We start from the raw sequence: 26,104 nt of genomic DNA on the forward strand, positions 1-26,104 counted from the left end.
TTCAAGAATGGTTTATGAAACACATCTATAAAACTTTTGAATATCGCAGAATAACACCTAGGCCTCTTTGCATCCGAGCTTGGAATCATCACTACCTAGATTTTCGACGATTGAGCCATGAGTTCACAACGAGACCAGCGTTGGAAACACGAAAAGAAGAGTGCCTAGCTTATCCATTATTTCAAGAAATGACTTTATTAACTGTGCTCTAATGACACCTGCCACATAATATAACTTTGTTGTTGCCCTAAAATGCAATATTTAGCAGCGTGAGCAACACTACAATCATAATTAGTTTTTGACCTTTGTTGTGGTAGGGTTGTTAGAAACTGCAATTGCCGATGGTGACGATTCATAAAGAAAGGGACCCAATGGGTGGTTCAAATGGCTCTGAGCACTATGGGACTTAAATTCTGAGGTCATCAGTGCCCTAGAACTTAGAACTACTTAAACCTAACTAACCTAAGGACATCACACACATCCATGCCCGAGGCAGGATTCGAACCTGCGACTATAGCGGTCGCGCGGTTCCAGACTGAAGCGCCTAGAACCGCTCGGCCACCCCGGCCGGCGACCCAATGGATTTCGTAGAGTGAGAAAGAAGTGGCATATGAAATATAAGCGTTCCTGCAAGATGTGTCAGTGAAATGTGTGGTGCCGGCCGGAGTGGCCGAGCGGTTCTAGCCGATTCGGTCTACAACCGCGCGGCCGCTGCGGTCGCAGGTTCGAATCCTGCCTCGGGCATGGATGTGTGTGATGTTCTTAGGTTAGTTAGGTTTAAGTAATTCTAAGTACTAGGTGACCTCAGATGCTAAGTCCCATAGTGCTCAGAGCCTTTGAAATGTGTGGTGTCGTATGCGCTCGACTGTGCGGAGAATTTACATGAGGAGTACGGTGATGACAGTACATGCTTAACAAGTGAAAGTGATATTGAAACACGTGTCGAGCCACGCAGATCATCAACCCTGTCGGGCAGGACAAGTGATCAAGGACAATCGTTGCCAAGGGAGGACAAGGCGCAGTTGTTAGAGAAACTGATGCTTGTGCGTTTCAAGGATGCTGGATGCAATTTACAGCCCGTGCGTAGTGACCTACGTTATGCACATCAAATTGCGCACTATATAGATTACAGGAGGAGGAGGAGGAGGAGGAGATTAGTGTTTAACGTCCCGTCGACAACGAGGTCATTAGAGACGGAGCACCAACTCGGATTAGGGAAGGATGGGGAAGGAAATCGGCCGTTCCCTTTCAAAGGGACCATCCTGGCACTTGACTGAAGCGATTTAGGGAAATCACGGAAAACCTAAATCTGGATTGCCGGACGCGAGTTGGAACCGTCGTCCTCCCGAATGCGAGTCCAGTGTGCTAGCCACTGCGCCACCTCGCTCGGTCTCTGTGATCTAACAAGGGCAGCAGGGAACATATCCGTCACAGCAAACAAGAGTTGGAAAATGGGCGTGAGGGAACTGAAACTATGATATGACCACTGATCTTGGCCAACAGCTGGTTAAAATAATTTGCTTTTGTTTGATTTCTGGTCTGAGTATAAAAAAAAAAAAAAAGACTCCTCTAGAGCAAACTGTCTTTCCTGAAAAGTGTGTGACATTGCAGTTCCTAACACCTGGAACCACTTAACAAATTCAGCTCCGGATGCTTGTTTTTTCCGTGCGTGTAAATCATTATTGCACTATTTGCAGCTATGCCTTAAAGGATAGTCAGTTCCACGATAAGCTCCACGACAGACTGTTTCGTATTCGGTTGCACCCCATCACGTTCCGTCACTTATCATCACCCTGTTATGCCAGTATAATTCTATATGCATTCTTTAAGACTGAATGCCTAGATGAATGTCCCTCACGGTTTGTAACTCCCAAGCAGTTCGCCGTTGATATTGATGGTGCGAACCTTTGTGATCACTGTGTTAATGATGCAAGTTAATGGTTTGTTTTTAATATTTTTTTAAATGTCGGCGAAATCTGTTTCGTGAAGGGTAATAAGTACATCCCGTAGATGCACCTTCCGGACACTCATTTTCTGTCGCCCTCCTGATGCGCATGGTTAGTCATTAGCAGCTAATACTTTTCGTATCACGATTGTTAACACAACACTTTCAAATGAACATTACTGAAGATTGAACTTGCAACTTCACCCTCAAGCGCTTCCTTTTCAGTCGTAGATGGCGATACGACAACCGACTGGTTTTAGCATTATTTATTTATTTATTTATTTATTTATTATTATTATTTTTTTTTTTTTTTTTTTTTTTTTTGCGGGGGAATGAAAATAACGGAATGAAACCGATATCTGCGGCCACGTCAGCTATTTGGATGTTTTCACTCACTCTTTTGGTCTAAGGGGTTTCACTTAAAAGTGAGACAACTGACTGGCAGAAGTCTGTTACAGCAATTACATGAATACACTGTGTAAGTAGGCTGTTTAGTTTTTTATATTGGTAACGCCACGTAGCGCTCTGTATGAAAATCGCTGACTGTGCTGCGTGCAGTCTGTGGCTGGTTGGCATTGTTGGAATATTCGCTACTGTAGTGTTGGGCAGTTGGATGTGAACAGCGCGTAGCGTTGCGCAGTTGGAGGTGAGCCGCTAGCAGTGGTAGATGTGGTGAGTGAGATGGCGGAGTTTTGAGAGCGGATGATCTGGACGTGTGTCCATCAGAGAGAGTAATTTTGTAAGACTGGATGTCATGAACTGAGATGAACATTATTAAGGTAAATAAACTGTTCGTTCTCTATCAAAATCTTTCATTTGCTAACTACGCCTATCAGTAGTTAGTCCCTTCAGTAGTTAGAATCTTTTATTTAGCTGGCAGTATTGGCTCTCGCTGTATTGCAGTAGTTTGAGTAACGAAGATTTTTGTGAGGTAAGTGATTCATGAAAGGTATAGGTTATTGTTAGTCAGGGCCATTCTTTTGTAGGGATCATTGAAAGTCAGATTTCGTTGCGCTAAAAATATTGTGTGTCAGTTTAGTGATGATCAGAATAAATAGAGAAATGTCTGAATACCTTCTGTTTTGCTCTTCTGTTCAAAAATCAAATAACGTAAGGGCTTCATCAGCATAGTAATTCATTAATTTTTTAAGGGGAGGTATCAACTGTCTCCGGTTTTCAGTGATTTCATTTACATACTTTCTATGCCTTATCGGTTATACATGAACCACAAACAGATTTTCCAATTTTTTTAGACACAGAAAACCATCTTATTCCAAAAAGAGATGAACGAAAAGTGCGAGGGCGCTCTAAAGAGTAATGTCTCCGAAGTTTTGGTGTGAAAACTGTAACAGCTTTTTAAATAAAACCAACTTTTTATAAAATGTACATTCTTGTTCTACATACTTACACATTTATTTTTCAGTGTAGTCACTCTGGCGACGAACACGTTTCTCGCAACGAAAGACCTATTTGTTGATACCGTCGCTAAAGAATGTTTGGCTTCGTTGACGGAGCCACAACCTCACCCCTGTTTGCACCGCTTCATCACTATCAAGAAGTCCTCGAAGGCGTTCTTTAAGTTTTGGGAACAGATGAAAATCGATGGGCTCAAGTCGAGACTAGATGGAGGACCATCGATGACAGTAAACCGAAGGCCTCGGGTTGTTGCAGATGTTGCAGCGCTCGTGGGTGCTCTGGTGCTGCCATGTTGAAGGAGAGGGTGCTCCATGTGTGAACGAATTCTTTGAATTCGAAACTCGATTACAGCACGCTGTTTCTCACGCGTGGAAATAGTTACGTTACACGCCGCCATGTTATACGCTACAATTCGGAGCCCTCTAGCGGCAGAAGATTGCAGATCTGTAGACGTGAAAAATATAGTCTTAGAGTGTTGTTAATTTGTTTCATTTTCACATAAAAAATTCAGAGACATTAATGTTCAGCACGCCCTCTTATATTTCTAAACACGACGCATTTCCAAAATTTATGTATTTATTTGTCTGTCTGTCTCTCTCTCTCTCTCTCTCTCTCTCTCTCTCTCTCTCTCTCTCTCTCTCTCTCAAAGCGCTAGTTTCCATCCATTACCGTTAATTCTCTTTTGGTGAATGTTGAGGTGACTTAAACAGAAAGATACATTGGCGACTAATCACTTTCTTTATAAGCTTACACTATCACCTGCCGAAAGATTTTTTTAATTGTTTACGAGAAATGCGGCGTAGTCAGAAACAGTCTGAAAAGCTTGTAAGGACTCCTAACACCAAACAAAAGAGCGATGCAAAAATTCGACATGGGACGACAGTGAGGATCGAAACCGAGCCAAAGGCTGCGCAGTGTCGTGCGCTGTCATCTACGCTATGAGAATAACTGACACTAAGTGTATCTGGCGGGCCGCTTGAATCTGCACGCACAATTGTCTGATTGGCTAACTGCAACGTTAATTAACGTGGGAACGGTGCAACGTATCTAATTTGTTGTCAACAGTTACTTCTCAGGACAACCTACTCTGCAAACACTCTTACAAGCTCCTCAAATTGTTTCTGACCAGCCAATATGCATCATCATTCGTTAGTTTTCTTCAAATTTCCCTAATTAATATGATTTTACAATATGAATTATCCTTGCGAATATTGCATCGCATAGAACTTATCTTGAGGATCGTTTTTTATCCAGTCATACGATTACTTCCGTTCTCACACCACTGAGCATTTCGTCATTTTGATACAGACACAGTGTTCACTGTTATGAAACCAGCCAATCATAAACATGAACGAAAGACCGAACTAAATGCTAATTATTGGCACTCAATAAAACACAGCTATCAGAACGCCAGTAACAGTGACAACAGGCGATAACAGAGTGCAGTCAACAATAATGATTTAACACAGGCAAAACGATCGAATATTTCCGCTCAGAACTGAATGCGCCGGACTGAGTTGTCTGTTTTCATACGGTTGCTCCCACAGACTCGCTTCATCCGAAAAAAATGAATGAGTGATGCGGATATAGGATTACAACCAACTCAACTAACAGTTCTCATTCTGTTGCTCCCACAGACAGCTCTCACTTAAAAGAATGAAATTCAATCTGTAAGTTTAACTACAACCGAACGAGTCAACTGTTCTCAAACATCCGATACAATAGGCAAATATCTGGTTTCAAGAAACATAGCCCCGGCTTATTACATTCCTGAGAACAACGACCGAAAATTTAGAAACAAGGAAAGTAAGTTTCACGATGCATTTAAATTATTGGGTGTCTACTGCACCTCATGTCAGCAATGTGACACCAAATATATAGGCCAAAACGGCAGAAGTTTCCCAACTCGATTCAGAGACAGTGCCAATTGCACGAATTCAGGATCAGAATTAAGCGCACATCTACGTGACACGTGACGTCAGATCACGGACCTACACTAGACTATGCAAATAATAGGTTTGGAGAAATAAGGGTGACAACCTTAATATTTTAGAACAGGTAGGGATTTTATGAGCCTTACAAAAATCTCCAACGAACAGACATTTTGGCTACCTAACCAGACTGTCCATGGTTCTTATTTTTCGACAACGTATTTTGCTGCATGTGCAAACTTTTACTACGAGGGCCATTCAATAATTAAAGAGACAAATTGGTCTGGAGAAAAACCTGTTAGTAGGGATAGTTCGGTACTTTTATGCCGTTAAGCTGGCATCACTGGGATGAGCCCTGATCAGCTGACATATCAACATTGTTTTGTTTATAACCTCATGAACACATTTCAAGATGGCGAGTCCGCACGAAATGTCCCCATTAGTTGAACAACGTTCTGTTATTCCTTTTTTATTTACTGAAGTCGAGAAACCAGTGAATATATACTGTAGAATGTCTAAAGTTTGTGGTGAAGGTTGTATGAATCGTGCAAATTTTTACAAGTGGGTAGAGCAGTTCAAAAATGGTCGCGACTCAGTGACTGACGAACACCGTTCTGGCCAACCAGTTGCAGTTTCAACTCCCTGACTTGAAAGTCGAATTGATGACATTATTCGTGCCGACCGCCGTGTGACTGTGGAAATGATAGTTAATAAGGTTAAAGTTAGTACTGGTACAGTTCATAAAGCTTTCTGTAACAACCTGAAGTACCGCAAAACATGTGCAAGATGGGTCCCAAAGGAGTTGACGCGGCTACACAAGGAAACACGGTTGAGAGTATTCACAGAGATAGAGGAACATTGTGAAAGAGAAGGTGAGCACTTCCTCAACAAAATTTTAGCATGTGATGAAACTTGGGTTCACTGTTAAGAGCCAGAATCAAAAGGACAAAGCTTGGAGTGGAAGCACACCAACTCACCTGTCAAGAAAAAATTCAAAACCTAAGCATCAGCAGGAAAAATCATGTTGACGGTGTTGTGGGATGCTGAAGGTCCAGTTTTTTGTGATTATCTCTAAGAGCAGCGTACAATGAACAGCCAACACTACTCCGAGTTGCTTTTAAACAAGGTGAAGCCAGCCATGAGAGACAGACGTCGTGGATCTCAGAGGAGAGGTGTGAATCTCCAATAAGACAACGCACGTATTGCTCAACTAACCCGTGAAGCCATCGACAAAATAGGCTGAGAAGCACCGCCTCATCCCCCTTATAGTCCTGATTCAGCACCTAGTGATTTCCATTTGTTAGGCGCATTGATGGGGGCATTGCGTGGGAAGAGGTTCCAGGACAATGAGGACGTGAAAAAGTTTGTGAGAAATTGGTTCAAACGTCAAGATAAAGAGTTCTTTGCTGACAGAATAAAAAAGCTTGTAGCCCGTTGGAACAAGTGCATAAATGTTGAAACGGATTATCTAGAAAAAATATTGTTTTGTAAAAATAAACGCTTTTTTCTCCAGACCAATTTGACTCTTTAATTATTGCATGACCCTCGTATTTAAAGATTCTCCACTGGATTTCAAATTACGTCGAATAATATTCATTACCAGTATTAGTAGCTTGCATCATACGGGATTTACCGTATTAGTTTTCTATCCACGCATCGTCTGTGTTTTATATTACCTGTAGATTAAAATTATAATCTATTTTTATGCACAGCACCTCTCGCTCTTCAACATTTCACCGTTGGCTAAACTAGCTCCACTTCCTCTAGTGCCATGTCGCTGTGTTTTCGGATACCAATGCAGCTGCCAATGTAGTTTTCTCATAGCTGCTTGCAGAGGACTAGCTAGTTCAGTATTCCTTGTGGTCGTATGTTTTTATTGGTGCTTATATACATTTTCGCACACTTTGTAGGGCTTACTTTATTCTCTTTGTACCAAATACTCGTGTTACTTTGTTTTAGGGACACCCCCTTTTCATCAGTTTGACCCACGCTTCTAGCGGGTTTTTATCACTGGCTTGAAAGACGGAGAGCGCAAAATAATGTCTTATAGACAATTTATGTAAGTACCTAATCCACAGAACTACTCTACTCCAAATAACAATACTTACTAAGTCAGTGTAAAAAGAAAAGAATTGTAAAATACTTAAGTCATAATTCCTCTTTAGGTCGTCTGAAGATGCACCTCAATTGTTGTGAAACCGGTTGTGGTTTTAATAAAAACCTTCCTACAGGCAGAACGGTTCTTTTTGCCTTCTCATGAAAATCCGACTGAAACGATTTTTTTTCGGTTGTTACCCTGTCGTAGGTGAGACTTCGGTTCGCTGATAGGTTAAGGGTTACTACTTTGGAAAAATGCAGACAGTCTGCAAAGGAGATTACTTCAAGCTCACTTGTGCATCGTTATTTCAGAATATTGCCCGAGTGAGTGAAACCCATACCAAATGAGAATAACAGGAGATACTTAACGTATACAAAAAAGGCGACACAAACGATCACAGGTTTTTTTTTTTCATTCACAGGAGAAAGTCACAAAACTGTTGTAAAACTTGAATTGGCAGACCCTTGAAGATGCACATCACCTATACCGCGAAAGCTTACACAGTTTCAAGGCCAGTATTAAGAATCTAGAGATATTAAGTCACCTACGTATCACTCCTGTACGGTTCGTGAAGCCAAGATTAATTACATCATGCACATGACCATTTAAGCAGTCATTCTTGGACCTAAGAGAGACGTTAACACATGGTTCGATGATAAGCAGTTTCCGCCATGCTCTTGGCTGTGGTTCTCAAACTATGTTATGTAGAAGTAGAGGCTGTAGACGGGACATAGTAGAAACATAGTAGAAACCGAAAAACTAAACACCACTGAAATAACAGTTTACGATAGTGGTTACAGTTCAGAATTTATAGATGTGTTAAACACTAAAATAAATTCTTGCATAACCATTAACACAAACACAAACCAGCAACAAATAATGCCACTTCACATTTAGTAGAAAAATACGTGAGCATGCCATGTTTAAGAAAACTTTCTTTTTAACTAGGAAACATTTTCTGAGGAACAAATGTCAGAATAAGCATTTTCAAAAATAACAAAATAAATGACAGTCTTCCTTCGTAATAAAAACTGCAGCAGGCCTTGTAAAGGATATACAAACTTAACTGCAATTAATGTTGAAAGATATACATGGTGTAAGCAGGAAGATACTTCAGTATGCGATTCAGCAAACAAATGGATCCTCTTCGTTTAATAAACCTAAATAAAATCTCCTCTTTGCCTTACATGTTGCTGGAGATAAACATCAAGTGTCCGACATAGCACACAACATACACATTCTTCATGTGACTGTCAAAGGAAAGATAACGAACACACTCGAAGAAATAAAAATGTGGCCCCATGGTTTTCGGATTACTGCCATCATCAGATCTGTTAAAACAAAATGGAAAAAGCGCCAATGTAACAGTTGGCTGAAGGCCAAGTCTACAGAAAAAAATGTAACAGGACATAATCTATGTTACCTTATCACTGAGACCCAATACCGCGTTTGCACAAGTATAGGACGTATTGTATTATATTTTACTATTATACACACGCTTCAGCCATTTGAAATCATTTTGACTAATGACCATCAGCATCCTAATCTGATCTTTTGAAGCTGTGATGCTAGACACTTAACGTTATCTTCATAAGCTCCATCTACCGGCTATAGTTAGCGTCTGCATGAGTACCGTACGCCTTCAGGCCACATAGCTAACACTTTTTCATGTACCTGCGCGTACAAGGCATTTAACGTTGATACTAATGTCAGAACGCTCTTAATGGTACGTTACGGTTATTAACCAAATTGTCCTTTTCGTGTACTCCTAGATCTTTTCTGTGGACTTGGTCTTTAGCTGGTGGACCTATTATTGTTGCGTTAGTCAGATTTGATTATGGCAGTACGCCGAAACCAGTCATATTGTAAATTGTTCAATAATGTGCGATCAAGTCGGAAAATTGTGAATAAAATTATGTGTATTACGCGCAGAACAGCCAAAAAAGCAACTACAATTTACGTAATACAAGTGCACTTTTTTATTAGACGTTAATGCACAACTCGGAAAACATAGTATTTGAACAAGTTGTTACTTTGCATAAAGGAGCTGTACTTCTCAAAATTCAATTGATAAAAACTTTGCATTGATGAACATATAAATTTAATACCCCAACTGAAGATGGATGAAAGCTTGAAGGTCGTCTTGGTCTAAACATAGATATTAAAACGGGGCTGGTTGCTGTGTTTTTTCAAGGAGTTTAATCCATAGCCCTTAAGCGTAATCACCATTGAGATGCATAAATTAAAGTTTTACTGAACTGTACATTAATGATGATTTTTGTTGTCACCATTAGCTCAAGACGTCTCGTTTCAGAAACTATAAGGGCACAGTAGTTTTTGAAGATGACGCGGTACGAAAATCAAAGACCTTTTAACTTCATGGGCAATAGACGAGAAAATGTATGTTCTTCGTCTATATGACGTCTAGCTGGATATCAAATATGGTTCGAATATGTGTACACAGTCCACCAAGTTCAAGTAAGTAAACAGAAGTGACTATGAACGTAGTAAACAGTTGCTACGATCGATTTGATGTATGTGACTATTGGAAGGAGAAACCTGATTCCCTGAGTTGGCTGTCAGAGCATGGAAAATTTTTGGTTTGCTTATTGGAAGAATCTTTAAAAATTATTGTCAAAGATTTTATTGAAACAATTAGCTTAGCAAGCGCCCAAACTGTATCGCCATGTCTACGAAACCCGTGTATTCTCCATGTTTTAGTCTCGTCTTTTGAAGAGAAGTTCCTCAAATTCTATAAATTTGTATTGCAGAGAGTGTTGCAGCTTTCCTATTCTATACAACCTTTTGGGGTGCGGAAGAAGGAAGAAAGATTTGTGCTCAGAGTGGAACACAAGCTCTGAATTGGCCAGATGGGGAAGAATATCGGCTGTGTTCCTGTCAAAGGAACCATCCAGGTACGTGCCATTAGCGATTTAGGAAATAGACGGGAAAGTTACAGTATGGCGAGTCAGGGCTTTGCAGCACTACCCTCCTGAAAGTGAGTTTGAAAGTTTACTGCATCATGAAAATTTAAAATGCCTGTTGAAGAAAGTTCTAAATAAGTTTTACCATAGTTTTCAAACATGGACCCCTGAAAACGCAATCTGACTTTGAAAAATCTTTACTGACGTTGTTAGAACCTTTGTAAGCACAACAGGGGCTTTGTGAAATATTCCTGAGGGAGACATCTTTAAGTATAAAGTCCACACACTGCCTAACCAGTGACTAAGCGTGTAATGAACTTCGTCTTATAGACTTGTGAAGAACAAAAGTGCCTGCTGTCTTTGCTATTTGTAACCTGAAAACCTAATGAAGGGATTGATCTGGAACTGAATATAGTCAAGCTGTTGCTCCAAGCTGAAACTCTGTCACTGTATCTCATCAGCTTACCTGAGTGCTGGAAGATATTATGAAAGAGAGCTGGTGCATGTGTTGCAAGATTTAACAGGGGCCTTTCTTTCGAAACTAACAATACAGGAAAACGAAATGAAATTCCATGAGGCAACCGAGAATTAATGTGAGTGGCAGGGCCACATGGTTGTTTATATGGTAAAGGAATTGTTTAAAGCTATGAATATTTGTACACAGGGTGTGCTAAATTAATATTTTAATGTTCAAAAACATGTATGAATTAATTATAAATAGATACTGCCGCCCATGTAAGGACGCGGATTCGAATGGAATGCAAAAGAATAATGAATTCTACTGCAAATCAAACAAACGAGCGACATGGGAAATTATTTTGAGTAAGCATAACTCGAAAATATATATGAACTGCATGAAGTGTAAGTAGAAATCGAGTGAAATACTTGGATTAAGCCCAGAGCATGCAGAAATCTCATCCATTTATATGAAGCAGTATCTTCTGGCTGCAGAACAGCCGCCTTCGACCACGCAATACAAAAAACAGCGCCAGATTGACCGTTTCTCTTCCGAATATGGGGTCGTGACCGAATTTTGGCAGTCTGCACTCTAATTGGCTCCCACAGATCAAAGTCGCTGAATCAGCCGAGACATGCCACGCAAGGTGGCACAAAGATACTATGCGCTGGACAGTCCAACGAGACAGCCACATGATGCTTTGAAAAACAAACGACTAACGTGGGGCGCCATTCTGCGCAACATGAAATAGAGCAATGCGTGTTGCAACGACGTGTTTCAGGTTCATTGTCTCTACCCATGCACCACCTCGCTCGGTGAAACCGTTGGAATGAAAACTCTTCCCTGTTTGGAAAGGAGAAGCCAACCACCTTGACTTCTGGAAGTCGGGTTCATGCGCGACCTGCGTTGCCAGAAATCAGTTTTTTTATCGAAATGTTCGGTGTTTGACAGTGAAGTATGAATTGTATGATATTTCAAGTAATCCATTCACATCACTAATTTATTTGTTGATTTGCAAAATCCAGTCAATATACATCGGGAAAGCTAGCAGCATTTTCGGTGTCTTGCATAATGTAACAAAATACTGCATAAAATTATTACTTATATTTCGATATTGAAAGTCTTGTGCTAAAGATTTTTACTGAATTTTCTGTCAGTGTTGCTTGAAGAATGCTTTACTTTTCTTAATCAAGGTCATGATGCTGTGCTTCGTCATGTAACAGATGGGAAACTTTACTTCCAGTTCTGGAAAGGCTTTTACTTGTTTGGAAAGCATTAAAATATATTTCCGCGAAGACGTTGAGAATGAGCGCAATAAGCTTATTTGGTCTATTTTCGCTAATGAAGAAAGAGGATTTCCGAGTGCTACATTCATTTTGCACGTCATTTATTAAATTTATTTCAGAAACGTATTAAATTTCTTGAACTCGAATATATAAATTCAGTATTATTACATAATATTATGGTCTCAATAAAAGAGGATACTGCATCGTGTAAGAACGATGATTTCCTCAAAACAAAACCTAATGAAGAAATGTTAAAACTAAATGAGATACAGCAAAATAAATTCAAGAATGAAGCACTCTTAGCATCTCAAAGAGACGAAGATAATCTTAAAAAGTTGCTTAACTGCGAAAAGTCGCCTTTTAAGATTTTTCAGTTATGTGGGTGTAGGAAAAGTTACTACAACATTTGAAAAATATGTGTAAAGCATAAAAGGTGATGGGTATTGAATAAGACATAGATAAAGTAGTTTATATGAAAGGATCCGAATACTATAGAAAACTTTCGAAAAAGTCCAGAAACAGGATTTCATGGAAAATGTTTTCCAGCGGACAAGAAACGCCCAACATAAAAAAATAGCAAAAGAACAATGGTGCTGCCATGCAGCAATGCCAGTGTGTGGAAAGCGTCTTCAGTCTCACGAATCATTTATCATCTGACTCTAGAACCAAACTCGGCGTCGATATCGTGAATGCAAAATCACGCATTCCTTGTAATTTGAAGTCTGAAAAATGCAACGCCTTTTATCAAAAAGTTTAAGGTAGTAAAAAGTTTGTGAAAACTACAATTAGAAATAATAAATACAATTTTTGATATACGCTTAGTGCTTTACTGGTTCACTCTCAGCTCTCTGCTCATCAGAACAGGCTCTGCTATCAGTATACTACGCCTTCCACATCGCTGGCAACGGGTTCTACATAACGCTGGTGACTACTTTGAAGGACAGTAACAGGTGCAAGCATGCAACTCTTTTGTGTCGGTTGCGAATAAATAGTTGCCACGATTTAAGTTCCAACTCTCGTACATGGTGTATCACACTTGCCATCACACTTTGTTACAGGCTGTAGAAGGCAGTCAGTAGATAATATTACATCCGGAAACGTCTTTTAGCAACAAGGGAAATAAAACAAACTCGTGTTGCCAACTATCCCAATAATTTTTTTGTTTTGTTTAGTACGTTTGTCAAATAGGAGCACGTAAACACGTATCCCTCACATGTACATGTGTCTTTGTCACCTTTGAAATCATTCAAGATGATTTGCCATCGAATATTCGCGAATAAATGTGGTTTCAAGAGGGTTTCTGGGCAGATGTCAACCGAGACCATCTCGATGCAACATTTATTTAAGATGGAAAGATCGAGATGTATCACGTGCTCGGAAGCCAAAGCCACCAAATTTGACTGACACGTCTTCTTGTGGAACCATATGAGTTTCTCGTGTCATGTTTAATTGATGGAATACTGTCGAGTTCCTTGGCGAGCAGACGGTTTCATTCTTGCGCAGTTGCTCACGTGATCCATGTCCAGTCTCAAACAGACCTCTTGCATGTCTTCGGATGCGACATTCCGACCTTACTGAGGCCTTCTTACGCGAAATAGCTACGCACTGCAAGCCTGATTTGAGGGGCTGTACGTCAACTTGCACATATTAATAATATGTTCTTGCCCTGGAAGTATTTCAAGGAGATAGAAGATTCTTTACCAACTGATCTGTCACGGGAAAGTCCGTACTTAATTGTTGTGTAGTTGCTATGTCAGATGACACTAAGGCCGTCGCTGGAGTAAGCCAGAACGTCCCCTTGAAATCCCACGAACACTTGATTAGGTGTGGCTTTGTCATATGTAATGGATACAGCGATTGGAAACATTAATATTTAATAACGTTGTAACATTTCAGTTGAGTGCTGTGTTACACAAGCAGGGTATCTTTATAAATTTTTTTAAGTTCATTTTGTAACTGAATAAAAATTCTGTAATAAACTATAATTTTCAAGTCTTGTTTTTCAGAGTCGATTGATATACCTATGTGTAGGGATTGCCGACAAAAGAAAGCTTAAGCCAGGTTAGGTAAGGAAAACAAGGGGAAAGTCCTTCCGCAACAGAACGACGTTCAGGCGGCCAAGAAAAGTGCGGAGGGGGTGAGTTATGTGCGCGCCAATGAAGCGCACCCAGTCTGGCAAAGGCTGCTAGTTTGGCAGCAAGACAGATCGTCACTGCAAGAACGGAGTAAATAGCCCCGGAAGACCGCAGTTTGCGCGTCAATGGTTTGAAAAAATAACGCGTTACTTTCCGTTGCATATGATTAGATTAGGAACCACTGAGAAAGGCCTAAATGTGTGAATCACTTGAGGGGCTCAATGAACGACGAGAAAGAACACCTCTGCTTCGACACAGCTTCACACCGCCTTCAGGCATAGTATTCTGTATAACTGCCAATGCGCCTTAGGCATAATATTCTGTATAACTGTCAATGCAGTATTTTTTTGTCCTGAACTGAATAGTGTTCTGTTGCCATACCGGTGATAAGCCACTGGAAGCGGTAATAAATGTATCTGGAGGAACCATCCATAGCTACCTAAAATGGAATGACTAAATAAAATAAATTGTAGAAAGAGCAGAGGCTAGGATGAGCTTTAGTGGAGGATCTTAAGAAAATGTAATCCTCCTTGAAAGTTGTGGCTAACAAAACGCTTGTAAGACCGGTTCTAGCTATTACTTATCGGTCTGGGACCCTTACCAAGTTGGATTAGTAGAAGAACTACGAAAGGCGGCACGATTCGGTATGGGAACAGTTAGCAAGCGCGAGAGTTACGGGAATGTTTAACAATATCAAGTTAGCGCAAGCGCGAGAAAGTTAAGGTAATGTTCAACAAACTCTGTCACACTCTACAAGAGACGCTTAGAGGTGACGAAGTGATTTACCGTTCCAATTAAGAAAACTCAGTTCGAAGAAGAGCCAGACATTATATTATTTCCCCCCACATACGGCTGGTGAAACAGTCAGGACGAGAAAATCAGACGAATTGTTGCTTATACGGAAGTTTATTGCCAGCCGTTCATCTCACGCAATAGTCACGAATGGAACAATGAAGGGGGGCAAAAGACAGTGGTAGTAAAATTACCCTCCCCCACACATCGTAAGGTGGCTTGTGGAACACAGCTGCAGATGTTGTTGTTGTTGTTGTTGTTGTGGTGGTGGTGGTGGTAGTCTTCAGTCCAGAGACTGGTTTGATGCAGCTCTCCATGCTACTCTATTCTGTTCAAGCTTCCCCATCTCCGAGTAATTACTGCAACATCCATCCATCTGAATCTCTTTAGTGTATTCATGGTTTGGTCCCCCTCTACAATTTTTACCCTCCGTGCTTCCATCCGATACTAAAATGATCACTACTAGATGCCTTAGAACGCGATCCCTTCTGCTAGTCAAGTTGTACCACAAATTCCTCATCTTCCCAATTCTTCTCAGTACCTCCTCATTAGTTACGTGATCTACCCATCTAATTTTCAGCATTCTTCTGTAGAACCACATTTCGAAAGCTTCCGTTATCTTCTTGTGTAAACTGTTTATCATCCATGTTTCACTTCCATACATGGTTACACTCCATACAGATACTTTCAGAAACGACTTCCTGACACTTAAATCTATACTCGTTGTTAACAAATTTCTCTCCTTCAGAAATGCTTTCCTTGCCATTGCCAGTCTACATTTTATGTCCTCTCTACGTCAACGATCATCAGTTATTTTATTCCCAAATAACAAAACTCCTTTACTACTTTAAGTGTCTCATTTCCTAATCTAATTCCCTCAGAATCACCTGATTTAATTCGACTATATTCCATTACCCTCGTTTTGCTTTTGTTGATGTTCATCTTATATTCTCCTTTGAAGACACTCTTCCAGGTCCTTTGCTGTCTCTGACAGACTTACAATGTCGTCGGCAAACCTCAAGATTTTTGTTTCTTCTCCATGGATTTTAGTTCCTGCACCAAATTTTTCTTTTGTTTCCTTTACTGCTTGCTCAATATACAGATTGAATAACATCGGGGTTAGGCTACAATCCTGTCTCACTCCCTTCCCAACCACTGCCTCTCTTTCATGCCCCCCGACTCTTATAACTGCCATCTGGTTTCTGTACAAATTGTAAATAGCCTTTCGCTCCCTGTAATTGACCCCTGGCACCTTCAGAATTTGAAAGAGAGTATTCCAGTCAACATTGTCAAAAGCTTTCTCTAAGTCTACAAATGCTAGAAATGTAGGTTTGCCTTTCCTTTATCTTCTAAGATAAGTCGTAGGATCAGTATTGCCTCACGTGATCCAACATTTCTACGGAATCGAAACTGAACTTCCCCAAGATAAAGATGCAGAATACTCCTAATATGAAAATTTAGTTACGTGTGTGTAGCCTATGATGTTTCCATTTGAAGTTACCTGTGGTAGGCTCCTTTTCTGCATTCGCAAACCTAATAAAAATATCAAAAGATAGTTGCTTAGCTTCAACTATTTCGGTAACATAGTGTTGGTGAATGCTGAACTGTAACGAATTTTCAAAATCAATTATTACAAGTATTTTTCATTGCGATACATTACTGATCGATGTTTACATAAGTGTTACGGTTGCTTGCCACATGTGCTTGCGTTCTGTCAGCATTGCTGTTGCTCTGCTGTAACTAGAAATTCAGAGAAAAGTTAGGAACTGCATATCCAAGGAATTACTATTTTTAAGAACTCCACAGTACTAAGAGGACGTGATTAGTAAATAGTTTCAGTATCTGTTTTAGATATTCTGGCATAAGCATTTCAATAAAGTCACCTACAGGTCCTTCTGTCTAATTTAGTTCATTGGTAATAGCAAAGAGTTATTAGACCCAAGTTGCATTCTTGAACCACTTACGTAATGCTAAATAACCAACAGGCTAACATTACCGTGTGCCCAAACTGGACTGGTGTTTCAACTATCGTAATATACGCGAACAGATTCCGAAAGCCAGTTCAAAACATACTATTCGCACACTTCACTGTTTTTGTAACTCCACCTCACAGTAATACTGTGTGTGACAAGAGAGGCGTGCTACCTTCTCGTAACAGCATTCTACTGCTTAGCCAAATGTTTAGCTAGTATTTTTGTTACTGGAAAGACACACATCAACTTGTTACAGTAGCACTATAAAGAATATTCTATGCGCGTTCCTTTTTGTAGGACAGTACTGTAATATTAAAATGTGTCAAAATTTTATACTTGTTTGTCGATCTCGTGGAGCCCAGTCCGGTCCGGTTCACGTGCCTGCATCTGCGAGCAGTGGCTTTTTTTTTTTTTTTTCTTTTTTTCTCCCTTTCTCATGGTGGGTCCGGGTCTCTTAGTGACAGCTGCGTGATTGAACATACTGATTGTATTTTGCATTCTGCACTACAAGTTCGACCACCGTCATTACGAGCATATCTCCGTTGTATAATACAAGGCACGCTGCTGTACTAAGTTGACCTCCATCTAGGAGTATTATCTGTTCCTTATCCTGCAGTGTTCGCCAAGGTTAGTTGACCAGGTGACCTTTCTACCCACATGACCACAGAAAAATTTTGGAATCGCCACTTACGAAATTGTCATAAATTGTCACAAAACATTTTAATAGTAACATGGGCTTTCCAGGAAAATACATGAACACATCCAGTACACAAATCACTGCCTTTACGGCCAGTAATTAGAAGCGAGGATTTAATGGCGCATTAGTAACTCATTGCATATACAGACAAGCCTGTCGATGTAATTGAGTTTTCATTCATTGCAGCGTGCACTGCACACTTAATTCACATGCAAAACAAATGCAGCTCTGTCGCTAAAGGTAGTCATGAAAGCGACAATAAATTTCCTCCATTATGTAATACAACTTCACTTAACCTAATTAGAAAAGATAATTAATTAGGCCAGCTTAAATAATTTAAATCGCTTGAGTGGTCAAATGAATAGTGCTTCCTCCAGAATTAAAAATTGAGTTTAGCGATAATAACAATAAAAGTTTCACTGTCTCAGCACCGAGGAATACAATAATAAATGGTCTGTTCAGTCTCTCTCTCTCTCTCTCCCTCTCTCTCTCTCTCTCTCTCTCTCTCTCTCGTGTGTGTGTGTGTGTGTGTGTGTGTGTGTGTGTGTGTAGGTGTGGGTGTGTGAAATCACAAGCGTGTGGAAAGTACCTTCTTAACGAAGCAAGTTACAGTTTGCCAATATTCTGTCACTGAACAGATACGCCATTTGTACAACTGACTGGCCCTGTGCCAATATTCGTTGTCGCATCTGTACAGTTTGTTTCCTCCACTCCTCCAATTTGAATATCTCCGTATCTAGCTCTGTAATCCATCAGTCTTCTTCTTCCTTATCTTTTCCTTCTTCTTTCAAATGCATTCACGCTCTACTCCAGGCTACTACTTCTGGAATCTTAACTTGTCGCAATTTCGTCACATATTTCTACAGGAAGATCCCCATGTCATACCATTTTCATTATAGGGAAACAAGGTATGTACTCATACATCAGTCAACGATCCGAGGATTTTTGTTGTTTGAAATATTTGTGTCTTGACTTCACCCAGCTGATGTGGAGAACCAGTCAGGTACAAGCCTAAATGGATATGCAAAGCCGTCTAAAACCCAAATAGCATGGACAGTCTATCGCGCAAACGCTCGTTAATACACCCTGCATATTCGATTCAGGGATTGTTCATTCGCCTCCCACCTCTCTCATCCGGGGTAGATATTGCGATTTTATGAGTTGTTCTTGACGTTATGGTTTGAAATGCTGTTGTTATATTGTGCTTGTGTATGTGGATTCCATAGCCTGTGGAATCGAGTATATTGAGATCTGCTTTGTACTGCTCAAGCACAACTGACCCCCACCTATACCTATATGGTTCAAATGGCTCTGAGCACTATGGGACTTAACATCTGTGGTCATCAGTCCCCTAGAACTTAGAACTGCTTAAAGCTAACTAACCTAAGGACATCACATACATCCAGGCCCGAGGCAGGATTCGAACCTGCGACCGTAGCGGTCACTCGGTTCCAGACTGAAGCGCCTAGAACCGCACGGCCACACCGGCCGGCCTATACCTATACTTCTGTTCCCTGTTGCACAACGGATGTACTCCACATGCTACGTACAGCGTGTGCAACAACAACAGAAGGAACTTATGAAAACATCAACGTTGCCACTGGCTTCCGAACCAGGTATAAACAAGCCCTAGGCAAGATGAGACAGTTTCTCATTACAATTGCCACACCTCAACGACAATACATTATTGATTTACTTTTCAGAAGCACTGTTTATATTTTGTGCTCATTATTTGTACTACATCATTAAAGCCACGAACTGTTCCGGGACAGGGAAAACCACCATCATTGGAGCAAGGCAACTTATTCACAAAATCTCACCAGTGTTGTGTACCGCTATACTTAAAACTACCTACCAGCTCACGAACGTCGATGAAGAAGTCATGTGTATTCTCCGCTCACGAGTGCCCAAGACGATGTGTTCTTTATGAATGCCTGTGCCAACCAATCAAGGGCCTGTACCTCTTATAGTAACTGCTGCTCTGAAAAGTAACTGATCTTTCCTGATGACTAGGTGGGAGATACACCCTCTTTGCCTATTTGTCTTGAGTTGACGAATTAATTTTTATAGTAAAGAGGACATACACAATTTAAATACGGGGCTGTGAATCATTGAATGTCTGTTGGTGGACACCAGTAAGTTTAACGCACGCAAGGCCTTCTGGCCCGTTGATATCCCCCCCCCCCATTCCGCCCCCCCCCCTCCCGGCCCTTCCTCGGGTGGTCAATGGATATGACTGGTGCCTTCCAATCGGCGAAATCCGACCTGTAGCATTTCATCTGTTCTTTCACGAAGGACTACTGTCTCTCATCGTACTACCGTCAAGCTTTATTGACAGCTTTCCACTTCAGCATCCACCCTCACAATATTTTTCATCCTCTAATAGCACATAAAACTAAGCTGCTGCTTTTCTGCGTTTGGCCTCCATGTGAGTAGTTTGAGCGTTTCAAATGTACGCCTCAGGCAGGGATGCAGCTCATTTTAATGTATGGAGTTCTACTTATTATCAAGTTTGATTATGAGACTAAATTTCTCTAAGCCGACCATGTGAGCAGTATATCTATGATGATGATTCCAGCTCACTTTGCACTTAAATGACCATGAAAAATGCAAGCGGGATAAAAACCCTGTAGGTATACTACCCATTACGTCACAAGCCGTGTCCTCCTTATCTATGATGTCATCATGATCATCACTTGACAAGCCAAAACCCTTTCTGCGACGTCGTCATAACCACTACTAACCCAGTTGGGCTAGCAAGAAATTAAAAAGCATTCAAAATTTTTTTAAAAAACGAAAAAATTCCAATTGGCGTAACCAGTTCACTTGTGCTGGCAATCTTTGACTCCATGTTCAAGTACCCAATAACCTGATATTTGTATTAAGTTGAAAAGTGTGTTATATTGACTATAGTACAGGATTTCCATGCCAAAACACGCAAACTACACTTAAATTCTGTATAAACTGGCATCATGTTTGAAAGCATTTGATTATTTATAAAAAATACGTAAAGGTGTTGACAATACTGGTGTAATTTGGCAGCAGCGATTTTAGTTGTGCGTCAAGCAACACTTGCGAACGCCTGTAGTTCTATCTCTGTACCATGCTTCGTGTAAGGTCTCACAAACCCTCAAATTAAAATTTTCCACGTCTGATTTGTTGTAGAAGAGGGTGCTGTAGAAGAGGGCGTTGATTCTCTACCAGAGATGGCTGTGGATACAGCAGAAGAACACATGTTTGTTGAAATAATATGCTAAGCAGACAAATGCAAAACAAATAGGCAGCCTGATTTACTGTTAACTACTCGGAGGATGCAAATAATTCCATTTCTAAGCCTACAGTTAATAAAAGGCATGTTTGGCTCCCAAATTAAATATTTTGATATCCAAATTGTTGAACATTTACCAATATGGTGCCAAGGCTCTGTCAAATATTTACAGACTGTATTTCCAAGATAAACTACTAAATAATATTAAAATTGAATTGTATAGCTCCAAAATACATGGTGTAAAAACACACAACATAGCGAAAAGAAAAATGAATTGACTCAGCACAACTTTAGGATGGGAAGAAAGTGTTATGACGAGATGTTTATATTGGTACAGCATTGAAACTGGGTATTTCGTAATACGCAAGGAGACCTACGTAATGTATGCAATACGAAATGTTTACAAACCCTAAAATTAAATATTTCCATACCTAAATTTACTGTATAACTTATCAAAAAACAAAGTTACTTATTGTCACTACTGAAATAAATTGTATGTCAGTTGATATGCAAGCTTCGATCTTTGAACCATGGATTACAAAAGACAATACAAATAAAAATTTGTTCTATAACATTACAAAACTCACATGGACGCTGCTCCTGATCTGACTCATAGTTTAAAGTGACCTTATCGACGAGCTTCAGCAAAGGAAACAATTTTATTCCCATATTTAAATTTATCGAAAACTCCTCCCTGAAACTGATTTCAGTGTCAGCCAGGAATTTCAGTGACCCGCATGCACATTCAACTTGCAGTAAAAATGTTTGTTATCTTCTCCTGATAGTGCTAAATCACGCTGTCACATAGTGGAAGCCACATTATACTTCGGTGAGGTAACATGCTGAATAGTAGTACTAAAATCATACAGGTAAGAACAACTATGCTTTCAACTGTCCTCTTTCAAAATAAGTCTAATATTATAGTGTCTCCATGCTAGGTATTAACTTTATCATACATTAAAATGTTTGTCATTTTCTGCTATCGCACAGTGCAGACTACATGACGTTTCAGCCCATACATAACCATTTTACAACAAAACTGTAACAAACTGCGCTACATTACAGCAAAAATGTCACAACTGTAACAAATTTCACTTACATCACCATCGTTACGGGAAAATCGCACAAAAATGCTCCGTACATCACTAAGTTAACAAAACACACGTGAGTTTCACATATTGTGTTTAAAGTAATCTGTAAGTCTGCTTTATTCTTTTTCCAATTGGGGAGATCGGAAGTGAATAAACGACTACTTTCTCCCAAAAATAATTTGCTGAAGCATTCATACACACTTATAAAGAGGCAAAATTATATATTTTGAACATTTTTCATATATTCTGCATTTTTTTACCAAACACATTAGTATAAGTAGCAGCAGCAGCAGTGCATCTCTCTCTCTCTCCATGATGTTCTATGCAAGCTCTTGATGTCACAACATATGGTTCATGCACCCTCCTTGGACTTTTAACAGGAGCATTGCATGTTGATGACATCATTGCCTCTGGAGTTCTTTATGTAACTTCTGCACGTCTTTCGAAACACAATTTATTCACTTCTTGCCATGTTCCCCATCTTTGAATGAAGTATTCACATTCAACTCTGCAGCTAGTCTGTGGGCACTTTCTATTAGTTGGCTTATGTTAATAGAAGTACTTTTAAGTTTACAAGATATCCTTGGCAAAACAAGAGTTGTTCTGGAAGCTTTGTACAGACTACTAGTACCTGCTATGGACAACCTGTTCTTTTACATCTTCCAGAGCTTGAAGTTGTGCGATCACCATATGTATCATATTTTACCGAGTTGACATAAATGCACATGTGGTTTCTCAGACAAATCGGAAATTGTTGGTACCTGCACCTGCACTTTCAAGGCGTTACAAATTATTCGGGGCTAGATTTCTAATTGGTGCAACATGTCGATGTGTGGGGCAAATGGTTACGATTGTGCTGTAACACATGGGGGAGCGACTTGTTACAATTTTCATGCAATAATGGTGATGTATGGTGCAAATAGTTACAATTTTGCTGTAACATAATGGTGTATGTCCTTTTTATATTTGTGCTGTAAAAAGGCCGATTTATGACATTTTTGAAACATGTGGAAATTTGCTCCATTTTTGCTGTAACATGATGACCAAACAAGTCAGAAACACACTGAACTTGCTGTGTGACATAAACGAGGCCATGCTAAAATGTTTACTTACGCTTATTGCTAGTAATGGTAGACTCCCTGTAAAATGACCACCATTTCCTCCATCTTGTGAACTGCCCTGCAATAGTATCAACCATGCTTTCAGGTAATTTATTTATTTATTTTATTTATTTATTTATTGTTCCGTGGGACCACAATTAGGAGAAGTCTCCATGGTCATGGAACGAGTCAATACATGAAATTATAACACGATTGTAGAAACACATAAAATGAAACAAGTCGTTAGTTTAAATAAAGAAAATCAAGAATGTAACACTGGAATTTGCTTAATTTTTTATCTCTTCCAGGAGCTCCTCGACAGAATAGAAGGAGTGAGCCATGAGGAAACTCTTCAGTTTAGACTTAAAAGTGTTTGGGCTACTGCTAAGATTTTTGAGTTCTTGTGGTAGCTTATTGAAAATGGATGCAGCAGAATACTGCACTCCTTTCTGCACAAGAGTCAAGGAAGTGCATTCCACATGCAGATTTGATTTCTGCCTAGTATTAACTGAGTGAAAGCTGCTAACTCTTGGGAATAAGCTAATATTGCTAACAACAAACGACATTAAAGAAAATACATACTGTGAGGGCAATGTCAAAATTCCCAGACTATTGAATAGGGGTCGACAAGAGGTTTTCGAACTTACACCATACATAGCTCGAACAGCCCGTTTTTGAGCCAAAAATACCCTTTTTGAATCAGAAGAATTACCCCAAAAAATAATACCATATGACATAAGCGTATGAAAATATGCGAAGTATACTACTTTTCGTGTTGAAATGTCACTTATTTCAGATACTGTTCTAATGGTAAATAAAGCGGCATTTAGTTTCTGAACAAGATCCTGAACATGGGCTTTCCACAACAGCTTACTATCTATCCGTACGCCTAGGAACTTGAACTGTTCCGTCTCGCTTATAACATGCCCATTCTGTCTGATTAAAATGTCAGTTCTTGTTGAATTGTGGGTTAGAAACTGTAAAAACTGAGTCTTACTGTGATTTAGCATCAAATTATTTTCCACAAGCCACGCACTTACTTCATGAACTACATTATTTGATAATGTTTCAATATTACACACAAGATCCTTCACTACCAAGGTGGTGTCATCAGCAAACAGAAATATTTTTGAATCACCTGTAATACTAGAAGGCATATCATTTACATAAATAAGGAACAGCAGTGGCCCCAGCACCGACCCTTGGGGAACGCCCCATTTAACAGTGCCCCATTGGGACTGAACATCATTACCACTCTCAATATTGCGGAGGATTACCTTCTGCTTTCTGTTCTTAAAGTAGGAGGCGAACCAATTGTAAGCTACTCCCCTTACTCCATAATGTTCCAACTTCTGCAGTAATATTTTGTGGTCAACACAGTCAAAAGCCTTCGTTAAATCAAAGAAAACACCTAACGTTCTCAACCTTTTATTTAATCCGTCCAAAACCTCACAGAGAAAAGAGAATATAGCATTTTCAGTTGTTAAGCCATTTCTAAAACCAAACTGTACATTTGACAGCAAATTATGTGAATTTAAATGCTGCAGTAACCTTGTATATACAAGCCTCTCGATAACTTTAGCAAACACCGATGGCATAGAAATAGGTCTATAATTGTCAACATTATCCCTGTCTCCCTTTTTATAAAGTGGCTTCACTACCGAGTACTTTAATCGGTCAGGAAACCGACCACTACTAAAGGAAAAGTTACAGATATGGCTAAGTACTGAGCTAATATACGTGGAACAATACTTCAGTATTCTGCTAGATACCCCGTCATATCCATGAGAGTTCTTGGTCTTTAGTGATTTAATTATTAACTCAATCTCCCTCTTGTCAGTATCATGGAGGAGCATTTCAGGTAACAGTCTCGGAACACTTTTTTCTAAGAGCGCTATATGATTCCCTGTTGGGACTAGGTTTCTATTTAGTTCACCTGCTATATTCAGAAAGTGATTATTAAGTACTGTACATATATGCGACTTATCAGCAACACGGACATCCCCACTACGCACTGATTCTATATCCTCGACCTGTCTCTGCAGACCAGCCACTTCCTTTACGACTGACCATATGGTTTTAATTTTATCCTGAGACTTAGCTATTCTATCTGCATACCACATACTTTTTGCCTTCCTAATAACTTTTTTAAGCACCTTACAATACTGTTTGTAATGGGCTGCTGCATTTAGATTTTGACTGTTTCTAACGTTTTGATATAATTGCCACTTTGTTCTACAAGATATTCTTATCCCTTTAGTCAGCCACCCAGGCTGCCTGTTTGTGCTAGTACCCTGTTTTAAACGTTCTAACGGAAAGCAACTTTCAAAGAGCACGAGAAAAGTCTTGAGGAAAGCATTATATTTATCGTCTACTGTATCAGCACTATAAACATCTTGCCAATCTTGTTCCTTGATAAGGTTTACAAAAGTCTGTACAGCAACTGGATCAGCTTTCCTAAAAAGTTGGTAACTATATTTAACATGTGTTGAAGCACAAAAATCTTTTAGACTTAAAATTTGTGCATCATGATCTGAAAGGCCATTCACCTTTTTGCTAACAGAATGCCCTTCTAATAATGACGAATGAACAAAAATATTGTCTATGGTTGTTCTACTGTTCCCTTGCACTCTCGTTGGAAAGAATACGGTTTGCATAAGATTATATGAATTAAGGAGGTCTACCAGCATCCTTTTCCTTGCACAATCACTTATACAATTAATATTGAAGTCACCACATATAACTAACTTTTTGTATTTCCTATAAAGTGAACCAAGAACCTCCTCTAGCTTTAGCAAAAATGTTGCGAAATCGGAGTCTGGGGATCTATAAATAACAACAGTAAGAAGTTTAGCTCCACTAAATTTAACCACACCTGCACAACATTCAAACACCTTTTCAGTGCAGTACTTTGAAACATCAATTGACTCAAATGGGATACCGTTTTTCACATACATGGCTACTCCCCCACACCGCAAAGAGCTCCTAGAA

The sequence above is a fragment of the Schistocerca americana genome, chromosome 1 (genome assembly GCF_021461395.2).
Source record: "Schistocerca americana isolate TAMUIC-IGC-003095 chromosome 1, iqSchAmer2.1, whole genome shotgun sequence".
Lineage (NCBI taxonomy): Eukaryota > Metazoa > Arthropoda > Insecta > Orthoptera > Acrididae > Schistocerca > Schistocerca americana.